Below are 27,296 nucleotides of genomic sequence, written 5' to 3'. Positions count from 1 at the left end.
TAAGTGGTCAGTAAAGACTTGAACAGCACTATATAAATGCCACTGTGTTCCCTTATGCATTGTCCTTTAAACATATTTTTTTCTGAAAATATTTGTTTACTTACTTTATCATTTCAATATCCATTAAAATGGTATCTACACAATTTGTGTGTAGGCATTTTAATAGATGGTAAATTCATCTGCATTTATTTATTATGATCTATCGTCGCACATTATACATACTTGGAGATTTGTGTAAACAGCACACTATCCTAGAAAATGAATGAGAACACCTCAAAAAGAGCTTGTTCCTCTTTTCTAAACACAACGAGGAAAAGGAGCTACACTATGTGCCCATGCTGCAGTCAATATGCATAAACCAGCAGACAGAAATATAAGATCATTCTGTTGGGACAAGTTAGGAGATGATGCTGTATTCAGGACACAAAGAAGAAGATGCTCCCCACACAGAAGGAGAGACACTCCTGCTTTCAAGATCAGCACAGAGAGCACTTATAGGCCGGGAGCCCCATGGGCCAAAAATACTCATGAAGCCTTCATAGCTTGAAAAAAAGAAAATTAAACTAAACGTCATTCAGTGCTACACACCAACCAATGACAGCGATGAAGAAGCCAAGTGGGAGTGCCACGCAGCTTAAAAACATCTGCAACACCAGACTGCTGTTGCAACAAACTTGAGCCTGAATCTTACAGTGTGAAATCAGAGCTGCTGTATAGTTCTGAAATATGGAGGATTACAAAGATCACCAATAGATCACCAATAACGAAACATTCATCAGCAGCTGCATAAGGAGAATCCTATAGATCCAGCTAAGATGAGCAACAACAAACTCTTAACAGCAATCAGCACCCTGACATGCAGCCAAGGGAAGAGAAAGAAAGGCCAACCAGGAAACACCTTCGATAGAGACCTTCAGGCAGACATCAAGATGATGGAGCCAGCTTGAGGCTGCAGCACAGGACGGGAGAAAATGGAGGTCTCTTTTGCGAGCCTTTATCCATGTCTCCATCACAAAGGAGAATTTAACTTCACTAGATGTTTTTGTGAGGTGTCGTTTTAATTATAATGGACACCTGACAGGCAGTATTTAAGTGTAATTTTAGGTCAGAGATGGATTAAGCTGTCGTGTAGTTAAATAACCCTCGTTTATAATACTAAATTTATTCTTAAATTTTCACATACATTTTAATACATGAATTGACATTATTTTTTTACATCTGTTCCTTTAGGAATTATTTATTTAGTTGTGAGTATTTATTATTCTAAAATTTAAATGGAGGACTTTTACTTATAAGTGAATATTTCTCCACTGACTTATTGCTACACATTGCGAAACATAGACAAAATACATTTTTTCAATAGGACACCGTGAGCAAGTTTACCTTCACAGTAACCCGCTGGTCTTTTTGTTTAGCGAGGTCCACCAGGTTCAGGCCATTGTAAACCGGGTTTTCCAAACAGCCATGGAATGACCTCTGAGAGCTGAGGCTCTGCTCTGCTCCCAGTATCATCTGTACAGGAGACACAGCATGCAAACAAGCAGATGCAATAAAATACACCAAAACTCATGAGTTCTTAGCCTATACACGCATACACACCCTGTCATGATCCCAGTGTGCAAATCTCGGTGAGATCTGCACTAGCTGTGTGCTTTTGTCCACGGTGAGGTTGAGGTGACTGCTGTGATGGTCCACTGCAACGTGGTGCCAGTGCTGGTCATCTAGCAGGCTGCCCAGAGTCACAAGGTGCCGGCTGTCAGGAGACAAACTTCTTCCTGGAGTGTGGGAGGAAGATGAAGAGTGAGATGATGATGTAGTAATAGCAGATAAATGAGAGAAGCTTAAAGTCTTAAACCTCTTTCTTTACTGGTGGTGATAAATATTATATTTCACTGCCTTTTCTTTCTGCAGGCTGTCAGGATCTTTTCCATGTAGAAACTATTTATTTCAAATCTTTTTCTCCCCCAAACGTTTTCTGCAGTGAAAGGATTTGACTCTGACATATTTATTTCTAACAGCACAGCAGGAACTATCGCTTCTCCTCCTCCTCCTCTCTGGAAATAAAGTTTCAAATTTCTCATCAACTTGAACTCCCTGCTGTTTTCTAGGTCTCTGAAGTGGTGCCATAGTGTCACAGTTTTCTGCTGGGGGTTATATCTTGGAAACAAAACCAAGTCTAGGTCTACATCTGAGACCGAACCAGAAAAGGCAGATGGCAAAACATACAGTAATTAACACTAAATGGGGTAGAGAAAAAGAGAAACAGAGGTAGATAGGCATAAAAAAAATGACCAGTGAAATGCTGCTGATTCTCTCTACTCCCCAAAGTGTCAGCAGAGTGAAGCACTTCTGTTGAGGGATGGGGGAGCTAAATGCACTCTGTCATTAAATATGAATTAGATATTGTTTGAACGGAGACTACTTTGTCTGTGTGGGAAAAAAAAAAAAAAAAGAGTGCGTGTATGAGAAAGCGAGACAGACTGGGGCCAAGTTCACTGTGTTCAGTCATCAATCACAATCGATCTGTCAAACAGATAGTTGGCACAAAAGAGGGAGAGACCAGAGAAAGAGATGGAAGTAGTCATCACTGATCAGCAGACTGATGTCTGCGCCAGACAAAGATGGAGTGAAACAGGGAAACTGAGGAAAAGTGTAGACTAGTGACAACAGTTTTTTCTATACTGATAACTTCTGCCATGCTTTGGCTAAAACATGCACTCATGAGCCACTTTGTTAGATACACTCATTCAGCTGCTAGTTAATGCAAATATCCAATCACATGGCAGCAACTCTATGCATGTAAACATGTGAATATGCTCAAACTGAGCATCAGAATGAGGGGGAAAATGGTCATTTAAATGAAGCCTTTATTTAATCTACTTTGATCAACTGGGATTTTCTCTGTAGGGTTTCCAGAGATGTTTGAAAAAGAGGAAATATCCAGTGAGCAGCAGAGGAGAGAGTGGCGAGAATGGCCAGACTGTTTTGAACTGATAAGAAGGTAAGAGTAACTCAAATAACCACTTGTTACAACCGAGGTATGCAGACGATCATCTCTGAACACACAGCAAGTCAACCCTTGAAGCAGGTGGGTTACAGCGGCAGGAGGCCAGATTCCTGTTGAATCAGGAGTTTGTATCCTGAATTGTGCTTTCAGTTAAATATTAATAAAACAAACATGATATCTCATGCCACACGGGTCCACATTATTCTCCTCTCACGCAAGCACACGCCAGTGATGCAATACACCTTAATAACATGGTTTCACATTATTCCAGTGTTAAACAGCTGGTAACAGGTGCCCAGGCACACATCAATATTGCAGCAATATTGGCAGGCTGGAAAAAAAATCATGAATTTAAACAGTTTGGGATTCAAAATGTGCAAAAAGTTGTCTTTCCAAATGTTTTATGAGGAGGGAAATGCATTTGGCACATTTATTAGACCTCAACAACACTGAATGTAAACATACTTTTAGTTTACTACAAAACTCCATAGTATATATAATTATCAGAACAGGTCATAAAGATAAGCAAGAAGTTTTGAATTCTAGTAGTTTTTATTGTTGATATCCTTTTTTTTCTGTCTAGAAAATCCCTTTTAGGGATATTTGTTCTATAAGTGTTGGAATATTTCCATTATGACATCATTTCAATTTTTAGTGTGCCCTCAGAATTCAAAAATTGATTTTTTTTTTCCACGTTACTTTTACTGTTAAAAGTTCCTCAAAGCTGTTTTCATTTTTACAGTGCAGGTTCTTGTATTAAATCATTCCAGACAGCTACCCAGGGCAATACCACCTCATAATCTGCCGTCTACTTCTGCATTTCAGCATTTTGCTGCAGCTCTAAATCTAATTTTGTTGGAAGACACTGATAGATGACAGACTGCTGTAATTGTTTCAGTATTTTCATTTTATTCTATTCAGCTTAACTGATTGAGACAGTGTGTGCAATCAGTCAACACAAGCATAATGAACAACTTCTAAAACCTGCTCACAACAACTGCTGCTGCGGGAGGAAAAGTTCCTCGAACATTATGTTCTTGAAGACTTTTAAAGACGCCTACCTGCCTGCTTGCACGGCTAGCCAAGAAAGAAAGGAAGCTGAAAGATAGCAAGTAAAGAAAGGAAGAATTTACAATACCAGTATTCTACTGCTGGATGTGAGCTGTCAAATTATGAAACAAAATTGGCCCATTTGTTGTTAGAATGAGCAAGATGGCATATCCAGAAGATCAGTGAGTACAGTCAGTAGTTTCTAAACATAGTAACTAAATCCAGAAACATGTGGGCCTGCTCCAGATGCAGGACCATCTGAGTCTCACAGGGCTTACAGCTAATCAGCTTGTAATTGTGAGTCGAACATAGCCTGTGTGCCGCTAGAATGATTCAGCTGTGGGCTGTAACGTTAAACACCGTCAGCTCTGTCTGACATGAGCATGTTGCTCCTTGGATGAAAGCTTAGCAGCTTATTTACAACCCTGTAAGACTGAGTAAACCTGCAACACCTTCGTATGAGTCAATACAGGCAGAGAAGAATAACAAGGTAAGCCAATATTGTAAGACAGTATTGAACATGACATGCAGCCCACCATTCACTGTGACAGCTGAGTTGGCAGAGTGAGTCATCACCTGCATCCAGCAGCAGGGTCGGAAAAACAGCGGCTAACTGACAGGAAATATTTAAATATTTTACACCTGCAATAATTCATCATATGCTATAAAAAGCTCGGAATGCTGATAATAATGGGTACAATTCCCAACTTGCCTGTTAGGAATAAAATGAAACCAGTCATTTCTGACATACTTGGCATTCCTACGTGCCACTTTAGACTCCTCATTTTGTCATTTTGATTTGTCATGTGTGTCTACATGTTCAGTAAATGAACTTCACGCTCTTTCTTTGTGCAGTAAAGCAGTCACACTTCAGCAAGCCACAGTGCAACAACTTGATATGTATGCTGTGGTATACTGTCATGGGTTTTGTGACATGATCCCTCCCTTGGGCAGGCAGGAAGGGGTCCCTTTTGGAGCACTGTTTTGCATCTTCTGTTGTGCCTGAAAAAACCTTGACTGTGTCCAAACTTTTGACTGGCACTGTGCATATATACTTTATACCTGACAGGCCGGATTTTTTGTTTTATAAGAAAAAGGTGCTGCATTTTTAAGCAGCTCTGACGCCATTCTTGATCTAACAAAAGCTTGACCAGAGGGCACAAAGTCAGTGAAAAATGACTGCTGGCAGATTTACTTTCACTAAATAATCAAAAGCCAAAAAAATAAATAAAATAAGAAGAAAAGAAAACTGAGCTTAATTACAAGCTTAAATAGGTATGACCCTGACAGTTTGAAGAATGTATAGCAACCATGAAAAGAGTTGCTTCTGGAAAGAACACATGAATTTTAATAAGCCAGTGTATTTATTCAAACAGTTAGGATGGCTCCAGAGCTAAGCGTCTCCTGTTAAGTACTGCTGAAGGCTGCTACGTGAAGATGGGCAAACAAAACTCTCAATCTGACGCTGGCAGAGGCCCAAATCAGTAAGTTATTACCTTCATTGTAATTTGGGAAGTTAAACTTTGTGGAAGAAGTGCACAATGGCTCAGAATGATAAAGGGTCAAATTATCACAGAGAATTTTACTGAGTGAATAAAACTACAAAACTTATCTGACACCGCACAGTCAACTCTCTGCATGCAGTTCTGTGAATATGTGCAAAAAAAAAAAGGGACATCCAGAAATACTTGTTTCAAGCATGTGTCAAAGTTAAGTTAGACTGCCCTTTCTTCTCTTTACCTGTGAAGTATTTTGAAAAATGCCCTGTCACTTTTTCATATTAACTGAAGGCTGGAATAAAAAAAAAAAAAAAAAAATCCCTCTATTCAAAGGCTGTCATGATCAAGAGGTCAGTATTCATAAAGCTCTGTCATGTCAGTCAGCTCTAACTTGATTTTTGAAATTTTTCATACTGATTATCTCAGACAGCCTCATGTTGTTTTTTTTTTTTTTACATTTATTCTTTTCAGCATCTTGTAACAAACAGACAAACATAGGATGGATGCTGATGTGTATTCATATGCTCTCTATGACATCTCTATGAATCAGCTCTAACATGCACCCAAATCCATTAATATTTCAGGGAAAACACATTCAGCAACAAACTCTGGCCAAATTCAAGCCAAACTTCAAACTCAAATCACAGAGAGTTGCTTCTGACAACAACTGCCCCCCCCCCCCCCCCCCCCCCCCCCCCCCCCCGCATTCAAGTTTGCATGTCCAAAAAAAAAATCTATTTTCACAGATTTTTATAAACCTTCTACATATTGGTGCTGGCTTGAATTGTATGTTCAAGCTGAGGATTTTCTTTTTCTTTTGTTCACTGGAATACAATCAGGCACTGAAATTTGTGTTAGTACAGCTGCAAATTAGACATGTCAGTCAGGTCTCGTGGGTCAGTGTGACTTTGAAAGTAATGTATTTCAACTGGAAATGTGTTCTGTCCCTGCACCTCCTGTGGTCTGGAACTTAAAAAAAAATTCACAGAAATTTATAACTTTAGGTGATGAACCAGTGCACTGTATTCAAGATAAATGTGCAAAGATATGTGTGCATATGCAGCCTTAAAGTATTGCCTTCAGGCTGATAATACATATGAAGAAGGGGGCAAGCACAGTAGGCGGAAAGAGGGTGAAAGAGAATAAGACAGAGAAGCACAGTCACACAGTTAATGGAAGGTAAATAACTCCATTTCAACACAAAACATAAAAAGAAAGGCAAGTAGGGAACTGGAATGACATATTCAAAGGGTGGTGATAAATTACAAATGCAGAACTATTAAGGCAGAAGAAGAAAGTGAGAGCAGAGGGCAAAGGGGCAGTGAGGAACCCAACCATGGCAGCCAATGAAGTAGAGAATGAAATGACAAAAAGTAAAACAGCAGAGAGAAACGATGCCTAAAAGGTCATTTAGCCAATCGAATATAGACAGATATTTATTTATCAAGGCTCAGCAGAGATTGGGGAGTGACAATAATAACATTCTCCATACAATGACACACTGAGACAGGATAGTCTATTATATTTTCATTTTATCCACAAAAAAGCAAAATAAATACCTTTAGTGAAATAAATTTAACAAAACGCAGCAGCAGAATAAAGGTTAGACATTTAATTAAATCCACAAAAGTATGAAGCGGAAGATCTTATATGAAATATTACAGCACTACATGTGGTAATGGTAAGTTCAGCACATCCTGCAGTGATGAACTGAAGAAGAACAAACCATAGCTAAATGTGTTCTTCTCCACCATAAAATCCCTGGGGTAGCATTAATAATGATGGCAAGTTTGCAAACCAAAGGAAAAAGCATTAAGTTAAACCATTAAACAGGTCACCTTGTGGCAGTTTGTTCTTTCTCTGTGTTTTCTTTTAAAAATCGATATTTTAAACATTTTTAGTATTATGTAGTAACCCAGCAAAGTTGTTTAAAACAGAAGTTTGATGGCAAAAAAAAAAAAAAAGTCCCTGTGAAAATGTGTTGCTTCCACAGAAATTAAGAGGGTAAGTAGCAGCCAAAAACCACTTGATTAAGTGATCAGGTGTGAACACCTCTATAAAAACAGAGGTTCTGGCAGTTTGCTGGTCAATCTTCCCAGGAGTGGAATCCCCAGCTAATTCATCCCAAACCTCAGACTGTGCAACCCTCAGAGAAACTGTGAAAAACCCAAAAGCTACATGTTAACATGTTAAATGTTAAAGTTCATGACAGCACAATTAGAAGACTGAACAAGTATGGCTTGTTTGGAATAGGTACCAGGAGATGGCCTCTTCTCTCTCTCTAAAAAAAAAAAAAAAAAAGGAAAATAGCAACACAGGTTAGGTTTGCAAAGCTGCATCTGAACAAACAACAACACCCTTTGGACAGATAAAACCAAAGTGGAGATCTTTGGCCATAATGCACAGCACCATGTTTGGATAAACCCAAACACACCATAACAGCAGACATCATAGCAACTGTGAAGCACAGCGGTGGAGGGGTGGTGATTTGGGCTTGTTTTGCACCCACAGGACATCTTTCAGTCATTAAAACTCCTCCTTATACCCAAGTAGAGTCAAAAAACAGGTCATCTATCTAACTCCCCTCCAAAAGTATTGGAACTGAGGCTAATCTCTTTATTTTTGCTGTAGACTGAAAACATTTGAGTTTGGCATTAAAAGATGAATATGAGCCAAAAGATCAACATCTCAGGAATTTAAATCTGGATCTGATACACAATTCAGAAGATACCATCTTTTGTCTGAACCCACACATTTTTCATCTTAGCAACAGTATTGGAACAGATAAACTTAAAATAAAGTGAACAGGTCTTAATATTTAGTTGCAAATCCTTTGCTTTCAATAACTGCATCAAATCTGTGACCCACTGACATCACTAAACTTTTGCATCTTTCTTTTGTGATGCTTTTCCAGGCTTTCACCGCAGCCTCTTCTAGTTGTTGTTTGTTTTTGGGGTCTCTTCTTTAGCAGGTAAAATGCTCTATAAAGTTTAAGTTTGGAGATGGACGATACTTTTGGAGAAGAGCATGAAGCTTGGATGAAACTGGGTCATGCAACAGGTCAATATTCCAAGCACAGCAGAAAGTCTGCAACAGAATGACTGAAAATAAAAAGAAACAAGGTGTTGCAATGGCCCAGTCAAAGTCCAGACCTCAACCTGACTGAAATGTTGTGGTGTGACCTTAAGAGAGGTGTGTGTAAATGAACACCCACAAACTGAAGCAACATAGTAAAGAAGAGTCGGCCAAAATTCCTCCACAGTGATGTGAGACGCTGATAAAGTCATACAATAAATGTTTACTTCAAGACTGCAAAGAAAAAATATTGTTCACATTAATGCACTAAACATCTGCTAATTTTGTTAGTAATGACTCTGAGTACACAAAATATTACTATAAACGACATAGTTATGCAATTTACATATTTCTATGTATGTGTAAATTCTAATTTGTAGGATGGTGACCTTTTCTCTGTTACCTTTCTGACTTTGTATCCATCAGTTAGCTCGCTGGGAGAAGCTCTGACCTTCAAATTGAGTTTTTTGTTGTGGTGAAATCTCTGTTCCCTTTTTTTCTTCTTTTAAGTGTGAATTATTAGCTTGTTTTATCTAATAGTTAACAGGATGATGTAAAATTATGGTTATACACAAGTCTGTCCAACAACATTCAAGAAATATATCCACCAGAAAATGCTGCGTCTTTGACACTGACACAACTTTCATTTTGTAACTAAACATCAACAAAATGTTTGTTAGGAAAGTTCTCCCAGTTTTTTCAGTAAAACAGCAGCACTGGTGTCAGAAACCACAGTGTTGTTTTAGGCAGTTGCTACATTGCACGTGTAAAAACCTCAGATTGTACCTTTTCTGATGAGCAGCAGAAGTTTTCCTTTTTCTAACTCCAAGGTGAGGCTGTGCCCGTTCTGTCCCTCTGCATGAAGCAGTGTCCCGGAGTTCCTCAGGGTTTTAAACTTCAGACTGATGCTCTCACTGGACAGTTGCCTCGGCCTGGGAGTCAATCTGTAGAGAAGGCTGCTGTGGCCATTGAAACTCAGCACGTCAGAGTCTTTAAAAAGAAAAGGAAAGAGAACAAAAAAACAAAAAGCACATTACTAAAGATTTAATTATGGAACCCTGCTTTCCAGAGGCAGCAGGGTGCAGGCTCTGGCTGGGTGATTATTATCTTTAAGTATCCTCTGAGGTCTCCACAAACACCTCAGTCCACTGATTTTACTGATGTTCTACAGACAGGCCAAATGATGATCTGGATTTAATCACTGATGCTTGAGCCTTCCAGTCTGAGGCAGTGGGTACCAGTTTAATAGGAACTCACAGGAATTCAGCCTTCTTCTCAGTTTACTTTACTTTGTGTAGTTATTAGTTTTGTTTTGTTGGTCAGTGCACTGCAAATAATTTTGAAGAAAAAAAAACTCTTTACATTTAATTTAAAAAGTACAAATCTCATCTGATATCCCCCACATATTACAAATATTTTTGTAAAACATACATTATGGATTTTTCATCTTCCATCTGCAGCTTTTATATATGTACTGTATAAAATATTAAAACCATCTCAGAATAGAAGAGAAGCTAATACTATTTAACTGTGTAAAGCAAATAATGACCACAGCACAGCTTTCATGTCACTCTGGAGAAAATCACACGCTAATGTTGAAAGTGTTGCTTAACAACACAAATCTCTGGCCTACAGTGTCTCTATTGAAGCATCAAATTAGAAATGTCAGCTGAGACGCATCAGTTATTGCATCCAGCGCATGTGAACTTCTACAGCTGACAGAAAGGCGGGAAGCACCAGAAAAAAAATCTACCTTGAAACTGTTTAAAGGGTTGTCTGCCAAGACTAAATATTATATGCTTTACATAAATTTTCTTTTATACAGTGTGGGCTGTGAATAACTGTGAGCAGGCCACGAGAGTTCATTTAGAATTTAGTTTTTAAATTCAGTTAACTGAATTTCTTAATTCATATATGATTAAAAAACAGATAGGAATGTGTAATTTAAACTTTTAATAGTTTATTATAAATGTAGATAAGATGCATTTACGTAGGGTGAATCAAATAATAATCTGTTTGCTTTCATTCTTATGAGATTCTAGAGGATAAACTCATTTGGGGTTGGAAATCTGAAGGACTTTTGAGAAGTGTTTTGTAATTTAGTAATTGTAATTGTCATGAAATATTTCCATCTTTAAAAGAAAATGAACCAACGGAGAAAAAAAAGCTACAGGATTTAATAATTACTATCATACTTATTATTATTTGGAAAGAAGTTGATTTGGAAAGCAAAGTTCTTCATAGAATAGAATAGAATAGAATGCCTTTATTGTCATTATGCAGGATGTACAATGAGATTGGAGAAGCCAAGGCCACAGAAGAGTTTCACATTTCAGTCAGGCTGCCTGACTGTTCTGTACGCTTATCGGATATTTATGGAGGAGTTAAGATTCATGTCACCAATAAATGTGAAAAAAGTTTCTTATTTTTAATGGCACTGGATAATGAAAGTGCTTTTGAAGAACAAAAATGTTCACAAAATTGTTGTATTTTGTAAAGTCACTTTTAATCAGTTCATCCCTGAGGTCAAGTGGACATTTGTGCCAAATATAATGAAGTTATATCCATGGATTACAGAGATGAGATGTCTTCACAATAATGCACAGACTAGAGGTCACAGTGACCTTAAGCTTTCTTAACCAAGTGGTACCAGATGGCTCTTTGAGTCCAAGTGAACGTTTGTGCTGGATTTTAAGAAATTTCCTCAGGATGTCCCTAAGATACACTACAGAGACAAAAAAAATATTGGGCCACAACTTTTAATCTTTGTGTTTTCAATCTCATTGCCACATTTGTATAAAATCAAGCACCCGTCCAGGCAGTCTGCCTTTGGGTTGCTACTGTTGCACCAAGTCACGTCGTGAAGTTTCTTCCCTCTCTTCTTCCATGATCAGCTGTGAGTGGTATTATTACAAAGTGGAAGTGATTATGAACCAGAGAAACTCAGCCACAAAGTCACACACCATGTAAACACTCTGCTGACTCCAACACCTCCAAAACCGAGTTCCAAACTTCCTTTGGCATTAACATCAGCACAAAAACTATCAGCTGGGAGCTTCGTGTCATTGGTTTCCATGGCCAAGCTGCTCCTGTAAGTGGCTGTTTGGTGCTTTAACTAGAAAAAAATGCTTCAAATAGGGACATAAATATAAAACGTTACATCCCTTTCCATGATTAAAAAAAAACAAAACAAAAGTGAGTGGCTAATCTACTGTCACGCTTTCATTTTATGCTTGTACATGTGAGGAAGTACTGAAAAAAAATGAAACTGACTGTAAGGACATCCGTAGGTCTCCAGTCTGAGTCCAATCCGACCATTTGGATTCCAGTCCAGAGGAATCAGGCGGACGTAGCGAGCGATTACTTGGTGCTGCAGCTTGTGCTGAACCACACTGTCTGCATTACTGTTTCCTGCAAATGCCTAAAAAAATAAATAAACAAAAACAGCATGAAATCACAATTAGCTGGTTTTGTGGGTTTGCATTCATGCATCAGTCAGCTCATCTTTTGGTTGTGAGACACGACACAGAGATAACTGAAATTTCCCCCTCGGGACATTTATTATAGTGAGACTTCTTACGAAAAGTGAACATTTCATCTTTTCACTGAAGCTGAACTGCTATCCCCAAGGTGTCTGTGAGAAGTGATGTGTTTGATTTTTCTCCTAATGGAGGGAATATTGTTGAGATACGGCCACGTTCCTGGTGAACGGTTTCTCAATCAGGTAGAAAATTAGATTTGTGAAGCAGTGGTTGTAGTTTTATGTGTGTTAAATGCTTTGGTAAACACTTGGTCCGTGGAGAATAACATTTATTAACCTCTGCAATCCTAACACAGCCTGTCTGTGTTTTGTTTTACCTTTTCGGCTTCAACTTGGACTTGATGTGATGCTTCAAAATTCCTATAAACGTCTATGTATGTTTTAATCTTTTAGTGTTACTGATTTTCTTTTTTTCTCCTTTCTAACTCCCAACAGGGACATAAATAAAAATACTTTTAATAAGGAAAGCTCCATTTAAAATTTTAGGCCTTAAATTACAGGTGCTTCTGCTTTTTCTCAGTGTTTTTCACTCTTGGTCTCTTTTATGTAAAGTGTTTTCACTTGAAAGTTTACTTTGTGTATCAATTCTGATCATTATTTTTAATTAATATGCAAATACTGTAAACTCAACCTAAATAGCAGAATTTCCTCTATGTGAGAAACTAAAGGATGGCTTATTGAGCAGTGTCCTTCACATGGAGGGCATCCGCCCAGCTCCAAAGCATTTAAACAAGCCTTTCAGTCTCCTCTGGGCTGTGACAGGAAGGTGTCAAGAGTGTGGCGACAGCTCAAATTCAAACTTCTTGACCATGTTTGCGGTGTTGGTGCATTTTTGTGCATTTTTAAAGCAAGTAACAAATCCAAATAATTTGTCTTACAGTGCAAAGAATTGTTTAGGTGAGTAAAAGTACTATTTCCTTTGTGTCTTATTAAGTGTTCGTGCAGTCTAACCAAGCTTGAAAGTATTAGCCATTAACTTAGCCCTCTCTCATCCATATATGGTTACATTTGTCTCCAAAAACAGCACAGCACACACCAAACTGCTAATGTCAAGGTTTATGGTAAATACCAGAGTGTATGAAATTATTTCCTGCGAAAACAGTGGTCCCAAAATCTCTTTGGGTTTAAGGCACATACACTGATACAAGCCTTAAACAAAAATTTTACATTAGTTTAGATAGAGCAGCATAGTGGTGTGGTGGTTAGCACCACTGCCTCACAGCTAGAATGACATCTAGATGTCTGGGTCCAGTTCCACCTTGGCCCGGGCCTCGCGCTAGGCCCGGGCCAAGGTAGAATTCAGTTAGTGAATCTATTGGGCATCATCTCATTAAATATGAATTGACGTCTGCTACTCCTGATGTACTTCCTAACACTGACCATGAACACCACAGCCAGCCGTGTACCACTCCAACATAGTGCACCACTGTAAATTTCACCATGCATTTGCTAGATACATTTATAAATTTGTACATACAGACATGTTTGTCATATTTGTTGAGCTATTTGAATAGCTGCATTTGAAATTACGTCCCTCTTAAGAAAAAAATAAATGAATAAAAAAAGTTACTGTTTATTCTGTGACCGAAACTTTACATCTGCACCATGAACACATCACAGGGATGAGAAGAAAGAAGGGATGTGTTGAAGGTGTGAGCGGGCTATGGCATGTTATTGTTTTCTTATTACTGAGAAAGTATCTCTGTGCCATCAGTCTGCAGCACACAAAAAATTAATTAATTTGCCAGTAATATGCATTAATCTGCACATTAGATGCCCACTTTAACCCCTGCTGAACACAGCAGACGTGGGACACCCAGGAAAGAGAGAGAATGGACCATAACACATTTCTCTGACTTTAAACTTTGAAGCTCCACTGACATTGACAGAAAAATGTTTCACATCTCATTCCTGATGACATACTGAGAAAAAAATAAAACACAACAAAATAACAAAAAAATAACAACACTGCACTGCTTTACTATTTTACAGTACTGTCTCTGAATGTTCTTTAGCACAAAAGCCTACATTTGCATTTCAAGCTGACGCTGCATGAATAGATTTTACGTCTTCAAGTGTCCTATAGGGAGATGTTATTCAAATCCAGTGAATTTACTTCTATTAACACTTAAGGATCTTGCATTTCTTGATTAGCAGAGTGTATATTCCCAACACCATCTGCTCTTTTATACCTTTGCAGCTGACGTGAAGCATGAAAGAGGAGAAGATGAGAGTGAAAATTAGAGAATGAGCGCTTCACTCAGACTCACAAACTCTGTCCTCTAAGCTTAAAGGAAAAAGAGGCCCTGGAGGAATTGTGACTGATGAAGCTGCTCAGCAGTCGACTCTGTACCCTGAAAGCCGTGATAAACTAGGCTGACTAATATGCAGAGCTTTGGAAGGACTTCTGAGACATGCTACAGATTTATGCCGACTTATGCTATGTGTGAAATCAACAAGCTTTTAAGCTGTGTGAAGTCTTTATTCTCCCTCAGAAGGAGTATTAAGCTGACATTAGTTTTACTCTTGCTGCGAAAGTCTTAACTCTCCTAATCTTTGAAATAGAGCTATTCAGCAAAGAAAATGCTTTTCTTTCTAAATCAGCTCCTGCAAGGTAAATTTGGCTACATTACACTGTGTGTGGTTAACACAGAGTGTGGAGAAAATTATCAGAAAATGAGATGCTAATTACTTTGGGTTTTGCACATTTGGTGCCTATCCCAGCTGCCATAAGCCAAGAAGCAGGGTACACCCTGGACAGGTCGCCAGCCTCTCGCAGAGTTTTTCCAAAGAAGACACCAGAAGTTACAGGAGAAAATAACACAAGTTTGAAAAAGAAAGAAAGAATAAATTGCTGAATTTCATTTAGCTGCTTGAATTTCACAGCCATGGCACTGTTTCCTTCGAGATGTTTCTAGGCATTTGAGTTTAAAAAAAAAAACTTTTAGAAGAAAAACTGGAAATATAAAATGTTTCTGTTTTTGACTGAGCTGGAAAAGTTGGTGTATCTTTTTTTTTTTAATGAGATGGAACATGCTGAAAAGAAACATCAACATATATAAAACTTTGACACCACTCAACCCTCAACTCCACCAGTCGAACAGACAAAATAACATCAGATCTTTGTCAACCAATGAGGAGATGGTACCATCGCTTAAATTGATGCTGCAGGGGAATTTTTAGAGTAGCTCCTCCTAAATCTGGTGAGGTCACTGAGCACCTTGTCTCTGACATAAGGCGTAAGCTCTGTGCACTGCAGTGGCAGTGCGTTCCTATTTATGCACACAGGAGACCAGAGCATGGCACTTTATCTGTAAGGAATGGTAAACATACATTTCGATTGTAAAGTATGTGAAAGTGTACAACTCAGAATGGGGTGGGTATATCTATATATTCTTTTTTCCAGAAAAAAAAAGCTTAAAAAATTAATTTTTTAAAATAACATAAATAATTGATATTTTATGTTTTCCATCAGCAACTTATTTCAAAGCGACATTCCAAAAACCCGCCTGCAGCTCAGGGTGTCAGTAATCCCAGGTCCCCACATTTGCCTGCCAGTTGTCCCACATTTCTCCTGAACTGTCCCGGTGGGTGATGGGCCTACAGGGCAGCATATTGATATTATTTTTTTCTGCTTCAGGGCAACTTCTCTAGTGCCTGTTTGTCGGAGGTCAAGAGAAGCCAGCTGAGGTGTTTCAGACATTTAATTAGGATGCCTCATATCTGCCCAGAGGCGTCGTTTGCCACCAGGCAAGGCTGGCAACTGCTTGGGGCCCCAGGCCAGTGGGGAGCCCCAGGGGGCTGATAAACTTGAAACTACAGCAGTGGCTGTGCGCAGCATTTGCGGTGACAGTAGGAGAAACCTGACCTCCCTAAGGGGGCTGCGCCAGACTCCACTCTCCCCAGCTGCAAGTGCAAAAAAAAAAAAAAAAAAAAAGCCTCGAGATGAAATGAAGAGGCGTTATCCTTCTAGGAGTGAATAAAGAAAGAGAAGAAAAAATAGGAAGAGGATAAAAAAGCAAGAAAGTGGTGAGTGGAGCCGATAAAAATTAAATGCTAAATAATTAAATACTGCGAGTCTAGCCTCAGCTGTGGGGAAGAGACACTTTAATAATGTAACTTCCACTAACATCACATTATTTCTTTTGTTTGCTTTGATGTTTAACATTAGTTAACTTATCTTGCAGAGCCTTGTGTGTCCAGCTGGCCATAGCCTGCTGCCACTGCAACTCCACTTCAGATAAGCAGAAGGTAATGGATGGGGGGAGGGGGGGGGGCACTTTCTCCTGATTTCCTCATAAGTGTAAATTCTAAGAAATACATTAGATAAAAACAAAATACAATCCTGTTTTTTTTTAACCTCTCGCAAAATATAAAATGTGAGGATATTGTTGTTATGCCATCCGTCTGTGAGAGCCTACATTGTCTCTGCTGGTTGTCTTTAGCCACACTTCAGCCTCACTTTCCTCCAACACTGATGACTCAGGTTTGCTTCTGATTTATTACAGCAAACTCACCTCTATACTGCCTTCCTGTCGATATTGTTTCCAGTTGTGCCCAGTGTCGCTGAACATAAGCAAGTAGGCCGTCTGCCAGTCAGAACTGCCATAGCGGCCTTGCGTAGCAACAGCAGTGATTTGTGTCCGCCCACCCAGGTCGACTTCCAACCACTGATACCTGTCTGAACTCAGAGGAGACCAACCTCCAGCTCCTGACCAGAGAGAGACAGAGACAGAGAGAGGTGGGAAAGAAAAATACCTTTATTAACCAAAAGTTAACCGCTGACTTTTATGTCTCACTAAATGTTGTTGGTGCTTCAAAAAACAGCAGAATGGGCAAACCTTCAATTGATTTAAAATTTTCTCAAGAAAGCTGAGACTGCAGGAAAACCAAAGAAGAATAAAATCACTTAAACCATATCATATCGAGAAACACTCAGCTATACAAAAAATAAAAATCTGCTGAGCCCTTTAAATACTATTTCATCATTAATAGGAACAAAAAGCATTCAGGCACATTTTAGTTGTCCCTTGCTAAACTAATTTCACCAGACAATCTTTTTTCTTTCTAATAGAAATGCTAATGCTTTATCGGCATCTTTCTTTAATGTTTAATTTAGAATAGTCTAAAGAATTTAATCTCTGGCTTAAGATATTTTCTGTGCATAAGAAAACCTGCAGCTAAGGCATTTCACTTCAAGTATACACTAATTCAGTGATCAGCTCATTGGCTCTATATTATCTCAGTGCATGGCAGAGGCCCATAAGGTGAAGACAAGTCCGAATCAAAGAACTCATCCTTCTAGGTCAAATGCCTTCTCTGACTCGGGAAATTTTAAAGAAAGCAATAAAAATCTGCAACATTTTATAAGCTTCTCCATTTGGCCCTGGCCTCATTAAGTTTCTTAAAAAATAACTTGTTTGCTTGCATAATTTTACTGACAAACAAGCAGAAAGATAAACAAACAGCTCTCACCTTGACAGAATAATTTGAATACCAAAAGGTGCTTTTCTGTTTGCAGTCCTGAGTCACATTCAACTGACATTATATGATAACAGAATTTCCAAAGTGTATGTAGTTGTTTTTGTACATGTAAAAATGTTTTTCCATTTATTAATGAGCTAAATTGTGACATTTAAAGCCTGTATTTTTTTTTTTTTTGCCATTGGAGAGATCAAAATTCATGAGAGAAATACAGAAGCAAAAAAAAAAAAAACTGGAATTGTTTCCCATCTTCACAGACATCTAGTTATATATATATATATATATATATATATATATATATATATATATATATATATATATATATATATATATATATATATATATATATATATACACACACACACACGAATAGACATGATTGTCACCATGAATCCACGACAACCTTGGCAACAGCACTATCAAAACAGTGGTAGAGCTATGGGAGGATCCCATCCTCTACAGACAGCTGCTGTAGCCTACAATTATTCTTGTACCCTAAGGATAATTGGGAAAGCAATTAATATCAAAAAGACAAACCTGTCATTAGAGTAAATGAAAAAAGCAATATCTAAAGTAAACATAGATATAAACAGCACAAAATGTTCAAAAAAAAAAAATCAAAAAACCTTCAACAATCTTCTATTTGATGACTCAGCAGCCCTGCAGCAACATATGTGTATCTTATCTCCTTGAATAAGTTTTTAGCCAGACCTTAGCCATTTGTATTTTAATACTTAACCCCAACAATCTATGTAGCTTATCCCAAGGACTTCCATTTGCCCTCACCTTCAGCATTCACAGTGTGTGTGTGTGTGTGTGTGTGTGTGTGCGTGCGAGCGTGCATGCATGTTTAATTTTTTTATTTTGTGTGAACAACTTAATATCTTGAAGGAAAAACTTATTATCTTGCGCACACAATTTATTTATGTGGCACAGAAAATTAATTAGCACCTCTAACAACTACAGGCGCCGTGCAATGCAGCGAAAGCAGCTAAACAAGTTTTATTTTGCCAACAAGATAATTTACTATAACTTCATATGCATCTTTAATGACTTCAGATGCAAAACAACAACCATATAATTGGTAGAGACGGATATAATCTTACAGTAAATGATTTAATACAAATTAAAACCAAGAAAATTATCTTGTGCATGCAGATGTGTGCAAAAGGAAATGATAACTTGTTCTCACAAGGCATCTACCTTGTGCGCACAAGATAATACATTTTGCACATAACATAAAAACAAACAAACAAAAAAACTGCCTTTTGGGATTTCAGCAACTCAGTAAGTAAGTGTGTGGCATCAGGGTAGTCTTGTATCCCAGGCCAGGCTGAAATTATAAGCAAACTATAAAAAATATTATTAAACATGTCAAAATAACCTTGTGAAGGTTAAAGGAAATGGTCCTCACAAAGATTAATGTGTTATTATACTAAAAATTTCCATCAGCCTTAGTTCATTCTGATGTTGGCGCATCTTGTGTTCAGTTTTTTTGGGGGCTGACTGAAAGCAAATCTCTCATTCAGTCAGTAGGAGACTAAAATGATGATGATTATCATATTATTATCATTCTCAAATCCTGATTCTAAAGTAAGAACAACACATGCAATGGATAATAGTAACCTTAAGAAATAAATGTAAACATAAATATAACCTTTTAAAAGGTTCCAGCGAAATCAGAGAATCTAGCGTTATAGTTTTGTTTAGAGCTCATTCCATTTATAGGCAGCAAAGTATTTACACAGCTCTCAGCGGAGACGGTCGCACTTTTCTTCTCTCCCCAGCCCTTCCTTTTTCCCCTGCTTTGCTGCTTGCTGCTTTAGAGCCTCTCTTCACACAACTTCCGAACTGGAATTTATAATTATGGATCTGGTCAGCTGGTCTCTCAACGCCATTGTTTGGATCAAATTTTCACCATGAGGAGATTGGGGGAAGGAGAACCCTATTCCCTCTTATCAATTGACATTCCGGGTGGCTTCGTTATGGATTCCTGTGTGGTGTAGAAGATGACGTGCCTGGCCGTACTGTCAATGGAATACACACACATTTGGCTTATTGACACTGGGGTTTCTCCGAATTGGACCGGGAGATACCTGGTTTGTCGTTGCAATTCAGGAAGTCTAGGCAGCTGTCTGGCCTTGGTAAGGCTGCTTATGACGGGAACGCGGGAAGGGTACAGACTCAAACTCAGACTCTGTATATCTGGAGCTGATTCTGAGGGGTAAGATCTTGGAGATGTATGTATCTGTTTCTGCACGGCGAAGGAACGAACCAAGAAGATTCGGATGAATTGGATTTTTCGCCACAGAGAGGTGCCAGTAAGACTGAAGGCTGTCAACAATTTAATCAGTACAGTCTGTACCAAAACAAGTCATAGAATCAGGAATTTGGCTCCCTGGCAGCCTTGGACTGCTGCTTATCAAATTGTCTCCGGGATGTTTGTAAACAGATGCTCTACGCCCCCGCCGTCCTGTCTTCTTCTGACCTGTGCTGGACTGAGCTCCCTGACCTAGCCGCTGATGAACTCTACATCTTATCAGAACTGTTAGCTGAGGAGGGAGTTTGAGTCAGCCCCACAGTTGCCCAATAAGAGAGAATAAGAGCCTCAGCTAATGCTAAAGTCTTCTATGATCTGACACTGTAAGAGGTAAGCAGGCAGTCTTTGCAGTAGAGCCTAATAAATGAACAGCATATGATGCTACAATGCTATAGAAAATTGTGGATTGTACAATGAACCTTCCAAATCTTGAATTTTTGCCTGCAGCAAGTGTTAAATTAAACCCCTTAACTGGCAGCAAAAAAATCACCTGACAAAAACTACATAACGCCTTCTGGTTATTATTGGCTCTGAAAAACCCATTTCATAGCCTATTAATCGGCTGCGTCTGGTCCGCGGGCCGAATGAAGTGCATTTATATGGCAGGCTAGACCCGCCCATTTTGACTGACACCTCATTCGGCCAATAATGTTAAGAAATGGGTTTCCCAGAGCCAATAATACTCAGAGGGCGTCACGTAGCTTTGTCAGGTGATTTGGTGCAGCCAGTTACATGATTGGCCGAATGACGTGTCAATAAAAATGGGAGGGTCTAGCCTGCCATATAAAAGGGACTACAAACGGCCCGTCACCGGGCCCTTGCCAGTTAAGGGGCTACGACTGTAACTACCATCAGTATCAGCCTTTTGTCAGTGCAATAGTTTTTGTAATGACAGCCAGAGATAATAGAAATATATGGATGCAGTGTCTGTTTTTGTTTGATGAAAACCTCTTGAGTCTGTGTTTAATGCCAGCTGAGTCAACTGGTATAAGTAGAATTAAAAGTTTGAGTTTGAGACTTAAGGAAAAATGAAAGGAAAATCACTCCTGCTCTGCTCACTTAATCCTTTGTATCTTCTCAAGGAGCAAGAAGTTTCACAGAAGAACATTAAAGGGCTCCCAAATCCAATTTCATGTGGAAAAAAGTTAAATGACTTTGCACATCCAGTAATATTACTTTCATACAGCCAACTTTTTTAGAGCCAGAATCTGATAGTTATTAGTAGAATCAATTTCCCCCCAAAAGCAGATATTATCATTTTGATTTCCAACTTTTATTCTTAATTACAGTGCTACCAGACATTAGGATTTTAAAGCCAACCTCAAAGTTGGACTCTATGCTTGTCCAGAGAGACAGATGATTGAATGCCGTCTCTACAGCAAGTAGCTCAGATGTCTTGGATAGCATGTCCAGAGGCAGTACTGATCACCACAGTACTGACAGCTTCACAAACAGCTTCATATAGCTAAGAAATGTCTGTTTTTCCCATTAATTCTGCTATGTGAGGAAAAAGGGGAAAATAAATGTCAGACAGTGAGAAAAATGACAAAAGACATCAAACATGTCAGCATCACTGCGTAAATTATACCAGGGCGAGAAAGATGTACAAGTGCAACACCATTAAAAATAGGACAGATCTAATTAAGGACCAAAAAGATACTGTTTTTTTGTGGATATGTGATTGATTATATCCTAAGAAAAAAATTAAAAAGTAGAGCTGCAGTCGGCTGATTGATTTTTCATTTGGACTTATCTGTTTAAATCTTGCATATCACAGCTCAATAAAATTATATAAAAATGGCATGGTAACTTCCCTGCATTTGGATATTGTTGCAACCTCTGTGTTTAACTACTGAAGCTTTCAGTGTGAGCACTTCAGATTACCATGTTTGTGTCGAGTGGTGGCAGGAGAAAAGACCCAAACGCAGGACACATGAGCATGTTTTTAACACAAGCCAATTACTGGCTCTGCAAATGATGTAAAAAGTCTAAAAGGAAGTGAGCATTAAAAACAAACAAATGATAAAAGACAAGGCTACATGTACAGAGAAGGCCTACACAGGTTGACACAAGGTACAGGTGGAAACAATTAAGGCAGGACAGACAAACCCAAAGGAGAGGAAAAGATAAGACATGGGTGGAAACAGCATGGAATCCAAATTGAGGCACGGGCAACACACAAGGAAGAACAACTCCCAGAGCAACTTCCAAAGGAAGTGGAAACCAGGAGGACAAAGGAGCCAAACACAGACAAAACAGAGGGAGCCACAGACAAGGGACTTTTCTCATTTCAGTGACTTGTTCCTCCTCTGTCCCCCTGCCTGTGACCCAGAATTCAATGTCAGCAAGCTGTGTTGAAGGATGTCTCTCATAGAAGATTAGGGGAGAGAGGGGGAAGGAGGCTGTGTGAGGAGCTACAATCAAGGATCCTTTAAGTGTTTTTAATTTCATAAGAAAACGGTGTGACGCAAGGTTGGAATAAACAAAAGATGAGGAGCAGTAGAGTCTGCGAGCTACTTGTTTTTATCTGTATGATACGTAGCAGATAACTGGGCTTTGACTGCCCTTCGTTGTTTCTGTGTATGTGATTGAAAAAATATATGATATCCTGTCACATTGCACCATATTGTGAATTTAGTTAAAAGTAGCTCTAAATATCAAAAATGTCATGAGCCCCGTTATATGTGAGATCACAAATAGTTTTTCTTATTGGGCAATAAGCGAAACTCTTTCTGATGCAGCTGCATCGTACGTCGTATTTAACTGACATCACTTTGAAACGTCAGCTCCTGGTGAAGGATGTCTTGTTTTGTTACTCCTTTCTCTTTGTGTCTCTTGCTCACCTGCTCTGCTCGTATCTCTGTTGCGAGGGACAAAGACACGAGGAGAGGAGTCGAGGATGTGCTACTTGGGAAATGAAAATGGAAGAGGGAAATAAATGCAAAAAATAAATAATAATGAAATCTAAATAGGAATCCTAATTCAATAAAAACTAAAGAACCCAGGACTGTGGCAGTTATGTTTAATATTTGTGACAGTTTTAATTTTGCCAGTGTCCGAAAGGGAAAAAAAAAAAAAACCCACTGATATCCTGATGGGAACTGACATAATGGTGCAGAAAATGATGCCTGTTAGCATTATTCCACAGGGGTGCTATTTGGATGAAAACGACAGCGAGTATTACTTCATTGCTTCTGAGTTCACAGCTTATGACCTATGATAAGCTAATATATGCTTTTCTTCTTCTTGGATGAGAAAGCATCAACCTCTGTTTTCCATGCACCCCCACGTTTACCGTCATTTAATTCATGTACTCTTGATTAGCCTGCAATTCGCACAGAATTACAAGACTGAATAGGTTAAGCAGTGGCATTTTCTAAATGCTAAAACAATTTTTTGTGATTATAATATTTATTCCAGTAGCGGTGGGTTTTTGTGGCAAAATGAGGCCATATTTCCTTCAGCTCATCTTTTCCAAAAAATTATATTTCCAATAGAAAGAAGTCAGAAATTTTAAACTCCAACAGATGGTAGCGCCAGTTTATTTGTCAAATAATCCCCAGTTGTTTAAATATAGCTTTCATAAAAAAAAAAAAAAAAAAAAAAAAAAAGGCCAGCAAAATTTACATACCTAACAATACTTGTTCACGGGTTATTGCACTGGTTAACGGTGCAACAGGACTGCTGCAGAGTGCTTGGAGGAGGCTAAATTAGCTTGGCATTTCTCTTAAACAGATCTGTGTGTTGCTCCATATGAGTCTGCTCATTTTGCTGCTAAATTAACTTTGAATAAAGTGCCTCCTTAGAGAACGACTGTATGGGGAGTGTTAGCTGCAGCTGGAGGAGACGTAAACGAACAAGAGCTGCTAATTTATTCACTGATTTCTTTGGAGACTTGTTGGGATTTTAAAATAAAAGCGGTTCTGATTATTAAATCAATTTAGCATTTTGGTAATAGTTGTGGATTCTTTCTAAATTTTGTGTTAAGCCTTTCAAAACAAAATGAGCTCCATTAAGGAATCCACAGGAATTCAGCATCAGACTCTTACTCACGTAAAATGCAGGACAGAAAACTAATAGGGTTTTGTAGCCTTAATGGTGCAAGGTGTTCATACAAGAGATTAGTGATTATAGCATTACAAGTGCTAATAAGCTAAACCCTCCCTGATACTAAACAGTAGAGCTTGCAAGATTTCATATCAGGAAACAGTCAAAGCTCTCATCTCAGAAGGTTTGCTGGCACAGTCTCTAGATTGTCTCGTGCTTAATACAGATTGTACACCTTGCATACAAATCGGCTGTATCCTTGTGTGCACAGTGACATGCACATATGTCAATTGATATGACTAAGGCCCATATTTGCCCCAGGGTGTAGTGGTTTATGTATTTGCTTAAGAAGTGAAAGATTCCTGGTTTGATCCCAGGAGGAGCTACAGGTCTCTTGGGGGTTGCATTGAAGTGTATCCAGTGTAAAAGTCTGCTGAATATGTGGAGCTACCTGCTGTGGTGAGCCCTTGTGAATATGCTGGCAGGGTATGAGTAAAATGTGTTGTCATTTCGCATTTTTAGTTTCTTGTTTCCACAAAATCTGATGCACATCTTCAGCTTCAGTTTCCATCTTGTTTTATTCCATGTTCTCTCTCTTTGCTGATATTTTTTTGCAGCTGTGCAAAAAATAGGAGGGGGGGGGGGGTGACTGATGTTGTTCAGATGTATTTAATCTTCCCTCAGAAGCAACAGATCTTCTGTTATGCAGATCAAACTCAGATCCCTAAACAAATGAAAAAGGTTGACAGAAGTGAAGAAACACAGCGGGCGTGTTTGCTCACAGCTTCTGCCATCAAACACACTGAGGAAACAGCAACCTGCAGGCTGCACTTCCTGCTGTCTTTTAGGTGCTGAAAATCATTCACATCCTGAGTTGTCTCAAAGACAAAGACATCACTTCTTTTTGATTTATATTTCTGGCTTGAGTGTAAACCAACCAAAAAGGCTGCACCAAAAAGTTTCCCAGAGGCCCTGTATCAGCACATTGAGCTGTTGTCCTTCATCTTCTAATGCATTTGCAAAATATTCTTTTTGCCTATCAGTCAAATTGTAAGGTGTCAATTGATGTGACTCCAGCTGAGTCCTGCCTTTAATGCTGCGTGCTGCGCCATGAGACGTGCTGCTGCAACATCAGAACAGAAATAAAGGAGAGCTTCCCGCTACATCTTATTTTATCTGCTCAGGGAAAACACGGGAGAGTGAAAAAGAATGAGAAGGGGGAAAAAAAAGAATGATGCAGCAATAATTTATTGATATTACACTTCTAAATTTTATATGTGAATACTTGTGAGTATAACTGAGGAAAAGATGGAATAGTTAAAGGATTGTAGCATTGTGGCTTATGTACTTAACCAACTTTATGGTGTGCCTGTTTCCTTTGAGCAGTAACATCCATTCTCTCTGAGATTATAAGTATGATGTCATGAACATTTTTAATTTAACTCAATCTAAAACAATATCATGTCAGTGTATCAGTATGAGATGTCGGGATCCTGGGGTTCTGAAGAGCATAAATCTGGTTTAACCCCTTAACTGGCAGCAAAAAAATCACCTGACAAAAACTACATAACACCCTCTGGTTATTATTGGCTCTGAACAACCCATTTCATAGCCTATTAACTGGCTGCGTCTGGTCCGCCGGCCGAATGAAGTGCATTTATATGGCAGGCTAGACCCGCCCATTTTGACTGACACCTCATTCGGCCAATCATGTTAAGAAATGGGTTTCCCAGAGCCAATAATACTCAGAGGGCGTCACGTAGCTTTGTCAGGTGATTTGGTGCAGCCAGTTACATGATTGGCCGAATGACGTGTCAATAAAAATGGGAGGGTCTAGCCTGCCATATAAAAGGGACTACAAACGGCCCGTCACCGGGCCCTTGCCAGTTAAGGGGCTACAGACAGCTACCACCAGGATGTGTTCAGGAAATTCACTCAATGCACAGGTGAAGTACGACATTATCAGATGACATTATGAATTCAAGAAGCACAGAGATGTGTAAGTCTACATCTACACTAAAATCTGCACATGTGAAGAGGATAAAGTAGAAAGGACAATTTCTATGTTGGGACTTAGGTAGATTAGAAAGAATTTCCATAGCTGGTTACATTTTGTATCCAGTTCTCAATTCTGGCAAACATAACCATATTTTTTAAGCTAGAAAAGAGAGTAGTATGAATAAGTAAATAAATAAATCCACTCTATTCATTGTGGGGTTCTGGCAGGAAGTCACAGAAATATGAAAAGGTGTCAGGAACATTCAAATGTTTATTTGATTATTATTAGCGTTAAGTAATATGCAACATCTTTGACCCAAAAGGAGAAGGCTGGATGAGTCTGCTGGTTCTATTTAAAAGGATCAGACCTTCTATTTTACAGGTCTTGCAAGCACAGGATTCCTTTATATTAGACCAGTGAAGGCACAGACTGGGCACATTTGAAACATTTCACTGAAAGACCGTAAATACTTCCAAAAAAAGAGGACATGCACAAAATTTAGTTTCTTGTGAAGAAATAAACACCAGCTTGGGTGGGGGTGTGTGTGTGTGTGTGTGTGGGGGGGGGGGGGGGGGGGGGTGTTTTTTGGACTTTTGATGGACTTCTATACTCCAGCTAAATAATGAGATATATATATATATATATATATCTCATTATATATATATATATATATATATATATATATATATATATATATATATATATATATATATATATATATATATATATATAAGCTTCTCTTCAATGGCTCTTTGTTTATCCCAAATTTAACATAAAGCCCTACTCCTCATATACAAACTCTTGAAGTACCATATTAATCCAATAGAGCACTTTACTCTCAGACTGCAGGTCTATTTACAGTTGCTTATATTTTACAAAAGTAAGTTTGAACCTTTGGCTGTTGGGCTACCCTTCCAGTTCCTAGTTTGGGTTCAGGAGAAAGACACCCTCTCTGCTTTTAAAATGACATTTAAAACTTTTTGATGAAGCTTACAGTTAGGGCTGGATCAGGCCATACTGAATCAGCTCTTAATAATGCTGCTGTAGACTCAGACTCCTGGGAGGCTTTCCATGAGCACTTATCCACCCCTGCCTTCTTTTACACACTCCATGCAGTATCTGCCACTGCTGCATGTCATCTACTCTGTCCTGTAGTTTGTGTTAAATTTGGCTTGTTTTTTTGTGATCACTCAGTGTTATCACCCCCCAGTCTGTGAGAGGCAGATGGCTGCTGCACCTTGAGCCCGGTTATTCCAGAGGTCTCTTCCTCTCCA

The 27,296-nt window shown here is 38.8% G+C and overlaps 1 pseudogene; it reads right to left on the bottom strand.

Moving 5' to 3' along the window:
- LOC115793078 (contactin-associated protein-like 4) overlaps positions 1-27,296 on the bottom strand; it is a 90,756-nt pseudogene that overhangs the window by 45,369 nt on the left and 18,091 nt on the right.

The sequence above is a fragment of the Archocentrus centrarchus genome, chromosome 15 (assembly GCF_007364275.1).
Source record: "Archocentrus centrarchus isolate MPI-CPG fArcCen1 chromosome 15, fArcCen1, whole genome shotgun sequence".
Taxonomy (NCBI): Eukaryota; Metazoa; Chordata; class Actinopteri; order Cichliformes; family Cichlidae; genus Archocentrus; species Archocentrus centrarchus.
This window is presented reverse-complemented; position numbering and strand designations above follow the sequence as displayed.